This window comes from Sminthopsis crassicaudata, chromosome 2 (genome assembly GCF_048593235.1).
Source record: "Sminthopsis crassicaudata isolate SCR6 chromosome 2, ASM4859323v1, whole genome shotgun sequence".
Classification (NCBI taxonomy): Eukaryota; Metazoa; Chordata; class Mammalia; order Dasyuromorphia; family Dasyuridae; genus Sminthopsis; species Sminthopsis crassicaudata.
This window is the reverse complement of record NC_133618.1, coordinates 70,073,753-70,091,462: the sequence shown is the minus strand read 5'-3', so window position 1 is coordinate 70,091,462 and position 17,710 is coordinate 70,073,753. Positions and strand designations below refer to the sequence as shown.

The following is a 17,710-nucleotide window of genomic DNA, read 5'->3' as shown; positions in this document are numbered from 1 at the left end:
AGTCCTTTTTTTATTATACTTTTATTAGAATATGAAGTCCTTGAGGGCATGAATCTTTTTATCCTCAATTTTAACCTAATGCATGGCACATGGTTCCATTTAGCAATTCCTCTTTATTTAACTTGTCTTAACTCTTAAAATACATTTTAATTTACAGTTATGAAAGTTTCTTATATCATAAGCCTTAGGGCCACCGATGTAGCATAGTAGATAAAATGCTGGTCCTGAAAACAGTTCATGAGTTCAGATTTGGTCTCAGACATTTCTCAAATGTGTGATATTGGATATGTCACTTAAGAGTGTGTATCTCAGTTCCTCATCTGTATAATAAGCTGGAGATGAAAATGTGTGTATGCCAAGAAAACCTAAAATGGGACCATGAACAGTTAGTCACAACTGAAAAAAAATGATTTAACAACAAAATTGTAGAAAGTAGAATGGTTTTAGAGAATGAAAAATGGCTAAACAACAAAAATGATACTAAACCTTTTTTTTTTTCCTGACACTTGTGCAGCTGCCACCTCTTGCAAGCTCTCATCAGCTTCCAACTGAATTATTGCAATGGCTTTCTCATTTGTATCTCTGCCTCTGATCTCTCCCCACTCCAATTCATCCTCCACTTAGCTGCAAAAGTAATTTTTCTCAAGTATAGGTCTGACCATATTATCCATCCCACCCCAACTGAACAACTCAAATGGTTTCTTATTATCTCCTGGATCAAATGTGAAATGGTCTATTTGGCATGTAAAGTCAATCATACTGTGAGCTCTTTATCTTTACAGTCTTCTTAAATTTTATTCCCTTCCAGTATTTTACAGTTCAGTAACACTGGTCTTGTTATTTCTCACAGACAACATATCATTCATATCTATTTCACTCCATGCCCTTCGTTCTTGGGATGTTCTACTTATTCACTTCTGCCTCTAGGCTTCCCTACTCTCCATCAAAACACAATTTAAATCATACTTTCTGTGTGACACTTTTTCCAGGCTCTCTCCATTCCCTTTCCACATTTAGCGCCTTCTTTTTGAATATATGAATACATATATATGCATGTATTGCTTTTTTTCTTGTTGAATAACCTTTAGATTTTCATAACCCTATAAAATTAGAGGATTATATAGGTTTGTTACAATATGAGATACTCCAAAGAGGGAAATAGAGTTTCTTTGACTTTTTACAAGTTGTCTTTTCTGTTGGAGAAATAATCTTTAGCCTATTTTTCTTTCATTCTGAGCTTATTTCCCTTCATGGGACCTAGAATTTTTTTCCATTGTATATAAACTTAGACACAAGCCAAATTCTGAATCCTCAGTTAATATCCTTTGTAGGGAGAAGATTCCCCTCTGCAAATAATTTGTGTGAATAAACCCCACAATTGAATCTAGTCCATCTAATAACAAGACTGAGTATATGGCTTATACCATAGATTGCATCTAAAATGCTGTAAATCAAGCAATTCTTAGTTTCCAGTTCTTTGACATTATTTTTTAAATACTATAAAGAAAATGTTAGAGACTTCCAGTCAAGATGGTAGAGAGGACATACACATCTAAGTTCTTTCTTACCTTCAGAGTATTTTTTTTCCAGAATTAGTGCTTGACAGAAAAAATCCACGAATACATTACCAACAGAAGATATCCTCGAAGTTCACCAGAAAAGGTCTGTTTTTGCTTGTAGGCAGGAACAGTTAAATCAGGCGTGGACAGCAGGCAGGCAGTGAGAGCTTGGCAGGCAACTCACCCTGAGCAGACTGAAGGGGGAGAGGTGTGAAATAGGAGCGGGGAAAACTTTACTACAGTGTGAGCTACTTTGCTATGGCATCAAGCCAGTAGATCAGCAGAGAAGCTATAAACACAGGGAGTAAAGACTATAATCCCAAAATCTTAGGGTCTCTTGGGATCTGGCCACAACCTAGTACCAGGAGTGACTCAGCATGCTCTCAGAGTCTTAAAGCATAGCCATTTCAGTCCTACTGCTGCTTCTACCTTCTGTAGTGGGTAGAGGAAGCTTGGCAACATCACACTCCCCAAAAAGCAGACCACATTTGCTTTTTGCTTGTTTGTTTTCTTTGATTCTTTGACAAAATGAGCAAAAAATTAAAACAGGTTCTAAATATACATAGCTTCTATATGAATAGAGACCAGACTTCAAACCTCTGCAGAGACTAAAAATAAAATGTCTCCAGATGAATCCCCAAAGAGGCATAGGATCTGGTCCTCAAAACACAAGACTCTCATAGAGGAAATTAAAAAGGCTCTTACAAGAAAGGTAGAAGAAAAATGGGAAAAGGAAAGGTAAGCTTGGCAAGAAGGTCTGGATAAGTCATCACACTCATTTCAAGATAGAGTGGATAAAAAAATCAAATCCCTAAAAACACAGAATTAGTGAATTGGAAAAGGTAAACAATTCCAAGGAAAGCATAATTGGTCAATTGGAGAAAGAAAAAATAAAATTCGCAAAATGGAAAAAAAAAATCCAAAGAACAAAACAACTCACTTTAAAACTCAATCGGACACTTACAAAAAGAAATAAAAAAGTAAATGAAGAAAATAATTCATTAAAATCAGAATTGAACAAATGGAAATGAATGACTCGAGGAGACACCAAGAATCAGTCAAACAAACAAAAAAAAAAAAAAAAAAAAAAAAGGAAAAAAAATACATCAAATGCCTACTTGGTAAAACAACAGACCTCGAAAGAAAATAGATCTAGGAGAGATAATCTGAGAATTATTGGACTTCCTAAAAAATATGATGTAAAAAAGAGCCTAGACACTATTTTCCAGGAAATTATCAAAGAGAAATGTCCAGATGTTATAGAAACAGAGGGTAAAATAGACATTGAAAGAATTTATCAATCACCTACTGAAAGAGACCCCAAAATCAAAACTTCAAGAAATATTGTGGCTATATTCCAGAATTATCAGACCAAGGGAAAAAAAAAAAAAAACCACAAGCAGTTAGAAAAAAAAAAATCAAATATAGAGGAGCCACAATAAGGAATTCTCTGGATCTAGCAGTGTCCACATTAAAGGATTAAAGGGCCTGGAATCTGATGTTCCAAAAGGCTAAGGAACTTGGTATGCAGCCAAGAATAACTTACAGCCAATATAAGTACTTTTGTGAGAATGTTTGTGGCAGCCCTTTTTGTAGTGGCTAGAAACTGGAAAATGAAGGGATGCCCATCAATTGGAGAATGGTTGGGCAAATTATGGTATATGTATGTTATGGAATATTATTGTTCTGTAAGAATTGACCAGCGGGAGGACTATAGAGATGCTTGGAGAGACTTACATGAACTGATGCTGAGTGAAAAGAGCAGAACCAGGAGATCATTATATAATTCAACAACGATACTGTATGATATTTTGATGGAAATGGATATCTTCGACAAAGAGAAGACCTAATTCAGTTTCAATTGACCAGTGATGGACAGAATCAGCTACCCCAAAGAAGGAACACTGGGAAATTAATGTGGAAACTTGCATCTTTGTTTTTCTTCCCGGATTATTTTTACCTTCTTAATCCTATTTTTCTTGTATAACAAGAGAACTATATGTATCAAACTGTACAAATCTTTGATCCAGCAGTGCTACTACTGGGCTTATATCCCAAGGAAATACTAAAGAAGGGAAAGGGACCTGTATGTGCCAAAATATTTGTGGCAGCCCTTTTCCTAGTGGCTAGAAACTGGAAAATGAACAGATGCCCATCAATTGGAGAATGGTTGGGTAAATTATGGTACATGAAGGTTATGGAATACTATTGTTCTGTAAGAAATGACCAACAGGATGAATACAGAGAGGCTTGGAGAGACTTACATCAACTGATGCTGAGTGAAATGAGCAGAACTAGGAGATCATTATACACTTCAACAATGATACTGTATGAGGATGTATTCTAATGGAAGTGGATATCTTCAACATAGAGAAGAGCTAATCCAATTCCAATTGATCAATGATGGAAAGAATCAGCTACACCTAGAAAAGAAACACTGGGAAATGAATGTAAACTGTTAGCATTTTTTGTTTTTCTCACCAGATTATTTTTACCTTCAGAATACAATTCTTCCTTTGCAACAACAACAACAAAATTTGGTTCTTCACACATTTATTTTATCTAGGATATTTTCTAAGATATTTAATATGTATGGGAATGCCTGCCAACTAGGGAAGGGGGTGGAGGAAAGGAGGGGGAAAATTCAGAACAGAAGGGAGTACAAGGAATAATGTTGTAAAAAATTACCTATGCATATGTACTGTCAAAAAATTTTATAATTATAAAATTACTTAAAAAAAACAATAGAACTATATGGATCTGCATACGTATATTGTATCTAGTATATACTTTAACATGCTTAACATGTATGAGACTGCCTGCCATCTAGGGGAAGAGGTAGAGGGAGGGAAGGGAAAAGTTGGAACAGAAGTGACAGCAAGGCTGTAAGAAATGACCAGCAGGAGGAATACAGAGAGGGTTGGAGAGACTTAAATCAACTGATGCTGAGTGAAATGAGCAGAACCAGAAGATCACTGTATACTTCAACAACAATACTGTATGAGGATGTATTCTGATGGAAGTGGAAATCTTCAACATAAAGAAGATCCAACTCACTTCCAGTTGATCAATGATGGACAGGGGTAGCTACACCCAGAGAAGAAACATTGGGAAGTGAATGTAAATTGTTAGCACTAATATCTGTCTGCCCAGGTTACATGTACCTTCGGATTCTAATGTTTATTGTGCAACAAGAAAATGATATTCACACACATGTATTGTACTTAGACTATATTGTAACACATGTAAAATGTATGGTATTGCCTGTCGTCGGGGGGAGGGAATAGAGGGAGGGGGGGCAATTTGGAAAAATGAATACAAGGGATAATATTATAAAATATATATATAATAAAAAAAAAAATTCTTATCCATACTTACCATGTCAGTAAAATCTTATTTATTCAAAAAAAAAAAAAAAAAAAAAAAAAAAAAAAGAAGTGACAGCAAGGGACAATGTTGTAAAAATTACTCATGCATATGTTCTTTTAATAAAAAGCTATGATTAAAAAAAGAAAAGAAAATTTCAGAGAAATAAATGTATTATGGAAGAATCACAATCAAGTATTAATTATTAAGGGCTAACTTTTTAAGGACCATTCACTATTCTTAGTACTAATGATAAAGCAAAAGGGAACAACGATGCCTACTTTCAAGCAGCTCACATTCTATTTAATAGGCAGTTTTCAAATAGTTCTTAATCCCTTTTTTCAAAGATGACCAATGGCATCATGGAATTGAGGTCAGCGTACAGAATGTTCAATTGTCTCTGATCAGTCTAATGTGAGTTTGGAAGACTCAACCAAAGGTCAGGGACATGTATTGGTCAAGAATATTTGGGATGGGTCTGCTTCTGGATTTGAACAGCTCATGTTTCCATTATGTTACTTATGTTCTTTTTTGATGCAGCCATGCCATTCTAAGGGGCTCTATGACAGTATCTCCCATATCTCAGAAACAATACTCAAGTCCTTCAGAGAGATCTTGAAAGGATCCTTTTGCTAGTTCTTTTCACACCTATGTGGGCACTTACCTTCTACAAGTTCTTTTTAAAATAGTATTTTAGTAAAGTACCTACTTGGCTTTTGTGCCAAATGGCCAGCCTATCAGATTTGGTCTTTCTTCAGAAAACTTTGAATATGTGGCAGTACAATTTAAGAGAAAATATCAGTGTTGGGCATATTATCCTTACATGTAATCTTCAAAATCTTTGTAAGACAATTCAAATGGAAAGCAGATCAGTTTTTCGCCATTATATTAATAGACTGTCCATGTTTCATAGGCAACAGTGATGTCAACATAAAAACTCTGTACACATTCAGTTTAGTATAGAGTCTAAAGATTATTTTCTACATTTTTCTTCATAAACACTGATCTACTTTTGATAATGTATAGATCTATTTTATCATCTCTGTGGACATATGTAGTGTTCTGGTTGGTTTTCTGGAGGTCTTGGAACCAGACTTCATTTCAGTTCAGTAATCACCACAAGAATAGCCAGCCAGATGTTTAAGTTCAAATTCTTTATTCTCTCCTTGCCTGTAGCCCAGGCTAGCTTGGTCTCAGGGGAGGAAATGGAGGAGGAAAGCCACCATGGTGGTATGAGATGGAGTGAATTTGTCTCTGAGTCCACGACTTGTGCTCCAGCCTCCAGGCACCACAAAGGTGGACAATGGAATAAATGTGTCTTTCTTTGGCTCTGAGAGCTTGAGTTACCGTCTTCAGTCTTCTTTCTTCTCCAAGTCTGACCCTGGCTGAGCTTGTCCCAGTTCATATGCTCTATTATAATTAGATCATTTATACTGAATATAAACCAATCATTATATCACTAGGAAACCATTATTTGTTGTAAAATTAAATCAATCATACTGAACTAGAGAACTATTAAACACCATGCTAAAATAGATAACCATTGTCTTATCAAATTCTCTGAATTAGCACCTTGTAAGATTCCTTGTTTCAAGTACAGAGTTCTGGCCCATAACATGCATACCTGGAAAGTATATTTCCATGGTAAGTGAACTTATCTATAATATTGAAAATTTCTCCATTCACTGTTGCCAATGGTTTTATGTGATGGTGACTGGTGGAAGAACTTTGTTTTGTTGCTGTTGTGAAAAAAATTAGCACATATGATAGGAAAAACATATAAGTAAAAGATAAAATTGGAGAGACAATACTGGAGCATGAGGATAACAAGACAATTACTAAGACCAGAAAAATCCATATTAAAAAGTTATGATTTGAGATGAGTCTTGCGAGAGTACAGGGAAGTCATTAGTGAGTAATGAGGAAGGAATACAAAGGAAAGGGAAAGCATAGTTAATATAAAATCCATGTCCGATCAACAGCAAGAAGACCAGAAAAAACCTAAAAGAGGAATAAAATGTGAGAAAACTGGAAAAGGTAAGAAAAAGGAATATTGTTAAAGGTCTTCAGTAATAAAAAAAACAAATTTTATGATCCTTGAGGTAATAAGGGAGTGTGGAGTTCATTAAGTAAGGTATGGAGAAAGCAAAGGAAAAACATAATGCTTGTTTTAAAAAGGAAAAAAAAATCTTGAATATTGACCTTAATTAAAGGGGCAAAATTAAGGAAAATAAAAATAATTAAAAGAAAAGCAAATGCACAAAATATTGATGGGATGTCTGTTGGGATTAACACAGGAGACAAATTTTAAGTACTTTTTTTTTTCTTAATAATATAGCTATACTATATGCTGATTCTCTTTCTTAAAATTGATTGTATAATTATAAAAAAAAAATTTGACAATACATATGCATGAGTAATTTTTTTATAACATTATCCCTTGCATTCATTTTTCCAAATTTACCCCTCCCTCCCTCGACTCCCTCCCCTAGATGACAGGCAATCCCATACATTTTGCATGTGTTACAGTATAACCTAGATACAATATATGTATGTAAATCCAATTTTCTTGTTGCACGTTAAGAATTGAATTCCGAAGGTTTAAGTAACTTGGGTAGAAAGACAGTAGTACTAACAGTTTACATTCAATTCCCAGTGTTCCTTCTCTGGGTTTAGTTGTTTCTGTCCATCATTGATAGACTGGAAGTGAGTTGGATCTTCTTTATGTTGAAGATATCCACTTCCATCAGAATACATCTTCATACAGTATTGTTGTTGAAGTGTATAGTGATCTTCTGGTTCTGCTCATTTCACTCAGCATAAGTTTATGTAATTCTCTCCAAACCTCTCTGTATTCATCCTGCTGTTAATTTCTTACAGAGCAATAATATTCCATAACCTTCATATACCATATTTACCCAACCATTCTCCAGTTGATGGGCATCCATTCATTTTCCAGTTTCTAGCCACTAGAAAAAGGGCTGCCACAAACATTTTGGCACATACAGGTCCCTTTCCACTCTTTAGTATTTCCTTGGGATATAAGACCAGTAGTAGCACTACTGGATCAATGGTTATGCACAGTTTGATAACTTTTTGGGCATAATTCCAGATTGCTCTCCAGAATGGTTGGATTCTTTCACAACTCCACCAACAGTGCATCAGTGTCCTAGTTTTCCCACATCCCCTCCAACATTCATCATTATGTGTTCCTGTCATCTTAGCCAATCTGACAGGTGTGTAGTGGTATCTCAGAGTTGTCTTAATTTGCATTTCTCTAATCAGTAGTGATTTGGAACACTCTTTCATCTGAGTGGATATAGTTTCAATTTCATCATCTTAGAATTGTCTGTTCATATCCTTTGACCATTTATCAATTGGAGAATGGTTTGATTTGTTATAAATTAGGGTCAGTTCTCTATATATTTTGGAAATGAGGCCTTTATCAGAACCTTTAAATGTAAAAATATTTTCCCAATTTCTTACTTCCCTTCTAATCTTGTTTGCATTAGTTTGGTTTGTACAGAAACTTTTTAATTTGATGTAATCAAAATCTTCTACTTTGTGATCAATCATGATCTCTAGTTCTCTTCTAGTCATCAATTCCTTCCTCCTCCACAGGTCTGAGAGGTCGACTATCCTCAGTTCCTCTAATCTATTTATGATCTCATTCTTTATGCCTAATTCATGGACATATTTTGATCTTATCTTAGTATATGGTGTTAAGTGTGGATCCATATCTAGTTTCTGCCATACTAATTTCCAGTTTTCCCAACAGTTTTTTTCAAATAATGAATTTTTATCCCTAAAGTTGGTATCTTTGTGTTTGTCAAACACTAGATTGCTATACTTGTATCCTTTTTTGTCCTTTGTATCTAATCTGTTCCAATGATCAACTGGTTTATTTCTTAGCCAATAACAAATGGTTTTGGTGACTGCTGCTTTATAATATAACTTTAGATCAGGTACACCTAGACCACCTTCACCGGACTTTTTTTTTTTTTTCATTAATTCCCTTGCAATTCTCGACCTTTCATTCTTCCATATGAATTTTGTTGTTAGTTTTTCCAGGTCATTAAAATAGTTTCTTGGGAGTCTGATTGGTATAGCACTAAATAAATAGAGTAGTTTGAGGAGTATTGCCATCTTTATTATATTTGCTCAGCCTATCCACAAGCACTGGATGTTTTTCCAATTATTTAAATCTGACTTTATTTTTGTGGCAAGTGTTTTGTAATTTTGCTCATATAATTCCTGACTTTTCTTTGGTATATGGATTCCCAAATATTTTATACTCTCAACATTTGTTTGGAATGGAATGTCTCTTTGTATCTCTTGCTGTTGCATTTTGTTGGTGATATATAAAAATTCTAAGGATTTATATGGATTATTTTGTACCCAGCAACTTTGCTAAAGTTGTGTATTATTTCTAATTACTTTTTATTAGAATCTAGGGTTTTCTAAATATACCATCATATTATCTGCAAAGAGTGACAGATTGATTTCCTCATCACCTATTCTTATTCCTTTAATCTCTTTCTCGCCTCTTATTGCCGTGGCTAGCATTTCTAATGCAATATTGAATAGTAATGGAGATAGTGGACAACCTTATTTCACTCCTGATCTTACTGGGAAAGGTTCCAGTTTATCTCCATTACATATTATGCTTACTGACAGTCTTAAATATATGCTCCTGACAATTCTAAGGAATAGTTCATTTATTCCTATACTCTCAAGTGTTTTTAGTAGGAATGGATGTTAGATTTTATCAAATGTTTTTTTTTTTCTGCATCTATTGAAATGATCATATGGTTTTTATTAATTTGATTATTAATATGGTCAATTATATTAATAGTTTTCCTAATATTAAACTAGCCCTGCATTCCTAATATAAATCATAAGTGATCATAATATATTATCCTGGGGATGATTTTCTGAAGTCTTTTTGCTAATATTTTATTTAAGATTTTAACATCAATATTCATAAAGGAGATTGGTCTATAATTTTCTTTCAGTACCATATCTGTGTCACAAAGGGATTTTGGTAGGACTCATTCATTCCCTTTTATTATTTTTTTTAAATAGTTTATATAATATTGGGGCTAATTGTTCTTTTAATATTGGCTAGAATTCACATGTAAATCCATCTGATGCTGGGGATTTTTTTCTTAGGGAGTTGATTAATAGCTTGTTCTATTCCTTTTTCTGAAATGGGAATATTTAAGCAATTTACTTCCTCCTCTGTTAATCTGGGAAGCCTATATTTTTGAAGGTCATCCATTTCACTTCGGTTATCAAATTTATTGGCATAAAGTTGGGCCGAGTAACTCCTTATTATTTCTCTAATTTCCTCTTCATTGGTGGAAAGATCCCCCTTTTCATTTGTAAGACTAACAATTTGATTTTCCCCTTTCCTTTTTCTGATCAGATTTACCAAAGATTTATCTATTTTATTTGCTTTTTCATAAAACCGATTCTTGGTTTTATTTATTAATTCAATAATTTTTTTAACATTCAATATTATTGATTTCTCCTTTTAATTTTTGTATTTCAAGTATATTTCTTGGTTGCGGTTGTTTAATTTGGTCTTTTTCTAGCTTTTTAAGTTGCAGGCTCAATTCATTAAACTTTTCTTTCTCTATTTTATACAAATAAGACTCTAAAGATAAAATTTCTCCTTATTACCGCTTTAGCTGCATCCCACAAATTTTGGTATGATGTCTCATCATTGTCATTATCTTGGGTGAAATTATTAATTGTTTCTATAATTTGCTGTTTCATCCAGTCATTCTTTTAAGATGAGATTATTCAGTTTCCAATTACTTTTTGGTCTATTTACCCCGAACTTCTCATTGAATGTAGTTTTTATTGCATTGTGATTTGAGGAGAAGGCATTTACTATTTCTGCCTTCCTGCATTTAATTTTGAGATCTTTATGTCCCAATATATGGTCAATTTTTGTATAGGTTCCATTAACTGCTGAGAAGAAAGTATACTCCTTTCTATCACCATTCAGTTTTTTTTTTTTTTTTTTTTTTTTTTTTTTTTTTATATTCATTTTTCCAAATTACCCTCCCTCCCTCTATTCCCTCCCCCCGATGACAGGCAATCCCATACATTTTACATGTGTTACAATATAGTCTAGGTACAATACATGTGTGTGAATATCATTTTCTTGTTGCACAATAAACATTAGAATCCGAAGGTACATGCAACCTGGGCAGACAGATATTAGTGCTAACAATTTACATTCACTTCCCAGTGTTTCTTCTCTGGATGTAGCTACCTCTATCCATCATTGATCAACTGGAAGTGAGTTGGATATTCTTTATGTTGAAGATTTCCACTTCCATCAGAGTGCATCCTCATACAGTATTGTTGTTGTATCACCATTCAGTTTTCTCCAAAGGTCTATCATAACTAGTTTTTCTAATGTTCTATTTACCTCTTTAATTTCTTTCTTATTTGTTTTGTGCTTTGATTTATGTAATTCTGAGAATACAACGTTGAGATCTCCCACTATTATAGTTTTGCTGTTTATTTCTTCTTGCAATGCTCTTAACTTTTCCTTTGGAAAATTAGATGCTTTACAACTTGGTGCATATATGTTTAGTATTGATATTTCTTCATTGTCTATGCTACATTTTAGAAGGATATAATTTCCTCCTTATCTTTTTTTTAATTAGATCAATTTCTGCTTTTGCTTGATCTATGATAAGGATGACTACCCCTGCTTTTTTGGCTTCCCTAAAGGATAATAGATTCTGCTCCAACCTTTTACCTTTACTTTGGATGTATCTCCCTACTTTAAGTGTGTTTCCTGTAAAGAACATATTTCAGGGTTCTGACTTTTGATCCAGTCTGCTACCTGCCTCCATTTAATGGGAGAATTTATCCCATTTATATTTACAGTTAAAATTACTAATTCTATTATTATCCCCTGATTAAGCTTTTTTTCCCCCTTGACCCCCCCTGAAACCCTTCCCCAGTATTTAATTTATAGATACTACTTGTGATGTGAAGCCCTCCCTTTTTAGTATCACTACCCCCTCCTTTTAAATTATTTCCCCTTTCCTGTACCCTTCCCTTAATCCCCTTTTCCTTTTCCCTTTTCCTCTCCCCCCTTTTAATGAGGTGAGAGATAATTCTCTGAAAAACATATATGTCAATTATTTACTCTTTGAGCCTACTCTGATGAGAGTAAGATTCACACAATGTTTCTCCCCCTCTCTAAATTCCCTCAGATGTGGTAGATTTTCTATGCCTCTTCCTGGGATGTAGTTTCCCTCTTTTTATCTCTTCTTCACCTTTTTCTGATACAATCCCCTTCCCTTTACTACTTTCCTTTTTTATATTATATAAGTAAAATAAAATTATCCATGTGGACTTTCTGTATATCCACAACAGAGACATACTTCTGAAGAATTCTTTTTACCTTTTTCTTCTTCTCTTCAGTCTTGTGGATGTAGATCAATTTTTTTGTTTAAGTCTGTTTTTTTTTTTTTTTTTTTTTCTTAGAAACAAATGGAATTCCTCTGTTTCATTAAATGGTCATCTTCTTCCATGGAAGAAAATGCTAAACTTAGCTGGGTAGTTTATTCTTGGTAGCAATCCTTGTTCTTTTGCCTTTTAGAATATCAGGTTCTAGGCCCTTGGATCCCTTAATGTGGAGGCAGCCAGATCTTGTGTGACCCTTATTGTGGCACCTTGATATTTGAATTGTTTTTTTTTTCCTAGCTGCTTGCAGTATTTTTTCCTTAGTTTGGTAGTTCTGCAGCTTAGCCACAATGTTTCCTAGGGTTCTTTTTTTAAGGTCTTTTTCAGAAGGTGTTAGATGAATTCTTTCAACGCCTATTTTCCCTTCTGTTTCTATTATCTCTGGACAGTTCTCTTTGATGATTTCCTGTAAAATAGAATCTAGGCTCTTTTTTGATCATAGTTTTCAGGAAGTCCAATGACCCTCATATTATCTCTCTTCGATTTATTTTCACGGTCTATAGATTTTCCCAGTAAGTATTTGACGTTATTCTCCAGCTTTTCATTTTTTTTTTTTTTGTTTGTTTTGTTTGACTGATTCTTGGTTTATCAATGAATCATTCATTTCTATTTGTAGTCCTGATTTTTAGTGAGTTATTTTCTTCAATCACATTTTTTAGTTCTTTTTGTATATGCACAATTGAGTTTTTAAATGAATTATTTTGCTCTGTTGAATTTTTTTTCCATTTCACTAATTTTTTTTAGCAAGTTATTGTCTTTTTCCCATTCACAAATCCTACTTTCTTGTGATTTTTTAACCTTTTCTAATTCACAAATTTTGTTTTCCTGCACCTCCTGTGAATTCTTTATTTTTTCCAACTCAAGATTCTGGATGTTGTTATTCTCTATCATAGCTTCTCTTTCCTCTCCCCATTTTTCTTCAAACTCTCTTAACTTTTTAATAGTCTCTTCTAGGAGACAGTTATGTGATGGGGGGAAGGTTTCATTTCCCTTTAGGGTGTTATCTGGAGATTCTCTTCTGTTAGCCTCCTTGGGGTTGCATACCCAAACTTTTCTGTATAGAAGTTGTCAATCGTTCTCTTCAGCTTCTTACTTATTGTTAACAATCTCTGTGTGGTCTTCCCTTGGGGTAAGAATTTTTTTTTTATCAGCTTCCTCCAGCCAGGAATATGTTGGCTCCTGTGTCTGGAGTAAGAGAGAGCTCTGGGAGAAAGTTCCCTTCCCCTCCCAGAAGTGATTTAGAGATATTTAGCATGGCTGCTTTGCAAGGAGTACGCAGTGAAGGACCCTTGCTGTGTGGATTAGTGACTGCCCTGAGACTGGAGGCTGAATAGTAATAGCATCACAAACCCTAGCCAAAGCCTCCTGTGGGGCCGTGGATATTAGAAGCTGATCTGAAAAGCCCCTGCACTCAAACCGGAAGTGTCTGCCCAGAGAGCACAGTTCCTACTTTGAAGGTTCTGCTATTATGGGAGTTCAGCTATTATGGGAGTTCTGTTGCTGCTGGAGTTTTGCTGCAGGGAGAATTCCACTGCCTCAGGCTTAGCCTCTCACTATTTGGATTAGAGGTTGACCTGAGCTGTGTCCCCTTCTGTTAAGGTTCTTAACTGCCTCAAGGAAAAGCCTTGGATAGCAGCAGAAGGCAGCTGCACAGCCCTGCCCAGATCTGTTAGGTTGCTTCTGGTTTGGAATGATTATATTATCTGGCTATTGCTTTAACATGGCTTTTATTTCTCTTCTGACTGCCATTTTAAAAAGCAAAGTAGAGCTATCAGCCAATGCCAGTTTCTTCTATCTCAGTGGCTTCTCTGATCTCATATTTCTCCCCAGCCTGTTTGGCTAGTGTGCTAGCCCCAATCCAACACTGTCTGTGCTGAGCTTTTTTTTTTTTCCTCCCCTCAGAAGTGACCTTTTCTGTTGAAATTCCAGAATCTCTTCGGCTGGTGAGTTGTACTTCTAATCCTTGTTGTTTTTATCAGTCCAGCGTTATTTATGAGGCTGATTTAACTAGTTGGTATTGAGGGTAGAAGGGAGCTTACAAATTCAAGTGTATCTTCTCCACCATCTTGCCTCCACCCCATACTTAAAAAAAAAAAAAAACAACCTTGTGTATTTAAGAATAAAATTCCTAATGAGCATGTTTTTACATGTTTATTTTGTCTCATTTTGTCTCAACTATTCCCATTTTGCCACATTATAAAGAAATGAAATTAGAGATAAGAGAGTGGGATGAATTCATATATGATTATCTTCAGATGTCAAGTAGGGCAAGGGAACCAATAGTACATGTTTCAAACTAATTGATACTTTCCAAAAGAATAATGAATACTATGTGCTGATTTGAAAGTATGTTTAGTGACAAGTAAGACTGAAAAGATGTGATCACTTAAAATGGCTCAACATTAATTTTAATAAATGTCCTTTAAGAAAATAATTTTATCATCCAAGTTTGAAGATCTAGGTTTCACTAACTTGTTGATCCTTTCTGAGTGTTTCTCAAAAAAAAACAAAAAAAAAACAAAAAAAAAAAAACACCTAAAATCCAAGTTTCTCATTTATTATTTGGGTTAATACTTGACAGGATTATGGTTATGAAGGTGACTTTTTCTCTCAAATTTACATATTAATAGGATTAATAACAATAATAATAAGTAATATTTACATAGTACTTCATGTTTTGCAAAGTTCACTACATATATGATCTAATTTTATACACAAAACAAGCCTAAGAACAATGATCCCCATTTTTTCAGGTATGGAAACTGAAGCAGAGAGGTCAAGTCATTTTTCAGGGTTACATGTTAGTAAATATTTGAAGTTTATTTTGAACTCAGATCTTCCTGACTCCAATTTTAGTTTTGTAAACAGTTTACTACTCAGCTGCTATGCAAAATGAAGCCTGACTTAAAATAAAGTATTATGTAATATTTGTGAAATGAAAGAAAGTTTCTAAATGGGGCATGTAGGTTTGAAGTGAATTATGGAGGAAGCAGTATTTGACCTGATTTATAAAGGCTTCATAGTGTTTCAGCTTATAAAATATTATAGTTGAGGTAACAATATTCTAAATATAAGAAACAATCTGAGCAAAAATATGAAGTCAAGAAACCATGGCACCTAGTTTGTAATGTGCTGTTGTCTCCAGAAACTGTTAATCGCTCTCTGGTTTAGAGGAGAGACTTCTTCCTTCAGAGAGCCGCTCCAACTCTGACCTAAAGCAGAGACTCCCTCTCCCCCTCTCCCTCTCCCTCTCCCCCTCTCCCTCTCCCCCTCTCCCTCTCCCTCTCCCCCTCCCCCTCTCCCTCTCCCCCTCTCCCCCTCTCCCCCTCTCCCCCTCTCCCTCTCCCCCTCTCCCTCTCCCTCTCTCCCCCTCTCCCTCTCCCCCTCTCCCTCTCCCTCTCTCCCTCCCCCTCCCCCCCTCTCCCTCTCCCCCTCTCCCTCTCCCTCTCTCCCCCTCTCCCTCTCCCCCTCTCCCTCTCCCTCTCTCCCTCCCCCTCCCCCTCTCCCTCTCCCTCTCCCCCTCCCCCTCTCTCTCTCCCTCCCTCCCCCCCCTCTCTCTTTCTCTCTCGCCTCTCTCTCCCTCCCTCCTCCTCCTTCTCCCTCTCCCTCCCTCCCCCTCCCCCTCTCTCTCTCCCTCCCTCCCCCTCCCTCTCTCCCTCCCTCCCTCCCCCCCTCTCTCTCTCCCTCCCTCCTCCCCCCCCCTCTCTCTCTCTCTCTCTCTCTCTCTCTCTCTCTCTCTCTCTCTCTCTCTCTCTCTCTCTCTCTTTCTCTCTTGCCTCCCTCTTTTATCCTCCCAGAGAATGGGTGTGGGATAACACAAGGGCTTCTGGGAAGAAATACTTCAAGCAATGAACTTGCTCCTCCTAAGCATGCAAGCTCCTCCCCAGGAGTTCAAAGGTGTTAAACTCCTAGTAAAGACCAGAATTAAAGAATTGTTAAGTACCAACTTAGCACTTAGTAAGAACCTAATATCTCATTATCTCATTAGCACTTAGTAAGAACCTAACATCTTCCCCTTTCTTTTGATTTAGAATATAGGGTAGTCATGATCTTGTAACATAATTCCATCAGTATGGGACATATTACACATAATTACATAGATTACACAAACACATAGTAACATAGTAACATAGTAGCATAGTAACATAACACATGCTAGAAATATGTAACAAATAACATGATCAAATAATCATAAATTGAGAATTTATAAATGTCTTTAATTCCACTGTCCATTAGTCTCATCTTGTATTAGGAAATCTAATGATTCCTGCTGGTTTTTAAAGTTCTTTAACAGTCTTCTTATTAACCATGCTCTTTCAGTGTCAGATGTTTCTTAGATTTTCTCCTTTGTTTAGAGGTCTTTTTCTTTTTCTGTTTCTTTCCGATGGACAAGGCAAATACGACTCATTTGCACCCATCTGATTCCTTCTCTATCTGAAGAAATACAAGCAAACCCTCTCTCCCAGGCAGTTAACCTATCTAATTGCCTTCTATTTACCACTTTCTAAATCTCTTCTCACCATATGTCAATTACATTGGAGTTGTTTGCACTGGATACAGCCCTATTGGTTTAAAAGGCCTGTATTCTCCCCAAGTGTAATCCATTTTTGCAATCTGATTGCCTTTTGGCTGACTTATCAGGTAATCCCTTTCTTCCATGTGATTGCTTTTGGGCTGATAGATCACATCAGAGTCCTGACCTTCTAAAGGCTCTTTGGGTGTAACCTCAGTTGCCATCATGCCCCAAGTCTTTTTTGCCTGGGGCCCTTGACCTGGGCCCTTAATCTCATTTCCCTGAATCAGTCTACACTCTGATACCCAATGGAGTCCTCTGTTGCATTTTGGACATGGGGTATCAAGTCTTGTTTCACCCTGTCTTCTCACTCTATCTCCATATCTACACTGAGCTCTTAGATGTCCAATTTTTCCACATTGAAAACATCACCGAGTTTCTCTAGAAGTCCCTTGCCAGGAGGGACCCTGTCTTTCCACATTCATCATAGTCCGGGTGTAAAAAGCATTTGTTCCCACTGTAGCACAGCATCTTATGATCTCCTCTAAAGGAGCATCTTTGTCTAATCCCCATAAAATTCTTTTGCAAATCTCATTGGCATTTTCCTTAGCCAGATGTCTGGTCATTATTTCTGTAGCTACATTTTCTCCAATAGTTCTTTTGACAGCAGTTTGCAAATGTCCCACAAAAATCTGCAAAAGGTTTATTGGAACCTTGCTCTATTTTAGTGAAAGCCTCTCCCCGATCTTTCTGTCCAGGTAAGACACCCCAAGCT

At 35.8% G+C, this 17,710-nt stretch overlaps 1 long non-coding RNA gene across 1 annotated transcript; it reads left to right on the top strand.

Moving 5' to 3' along the window:
- Window positions 1-2,741: 2,741 nt before the first annotated feature.
- Window positions 2,742-5,080, top strand: LOC141553216 (uncharacterized). The gene is made up of 2 exons (XR_012485323.1): window positions 2,742-4,430; window positions 4,998-5,080. It is a non-coding gene; the product is annotated as an uncharacterized LOC141553216 (long non-coding RNA).
- Window positions 5,081-17,710: the final 12,630 nt, after the last annotated feature.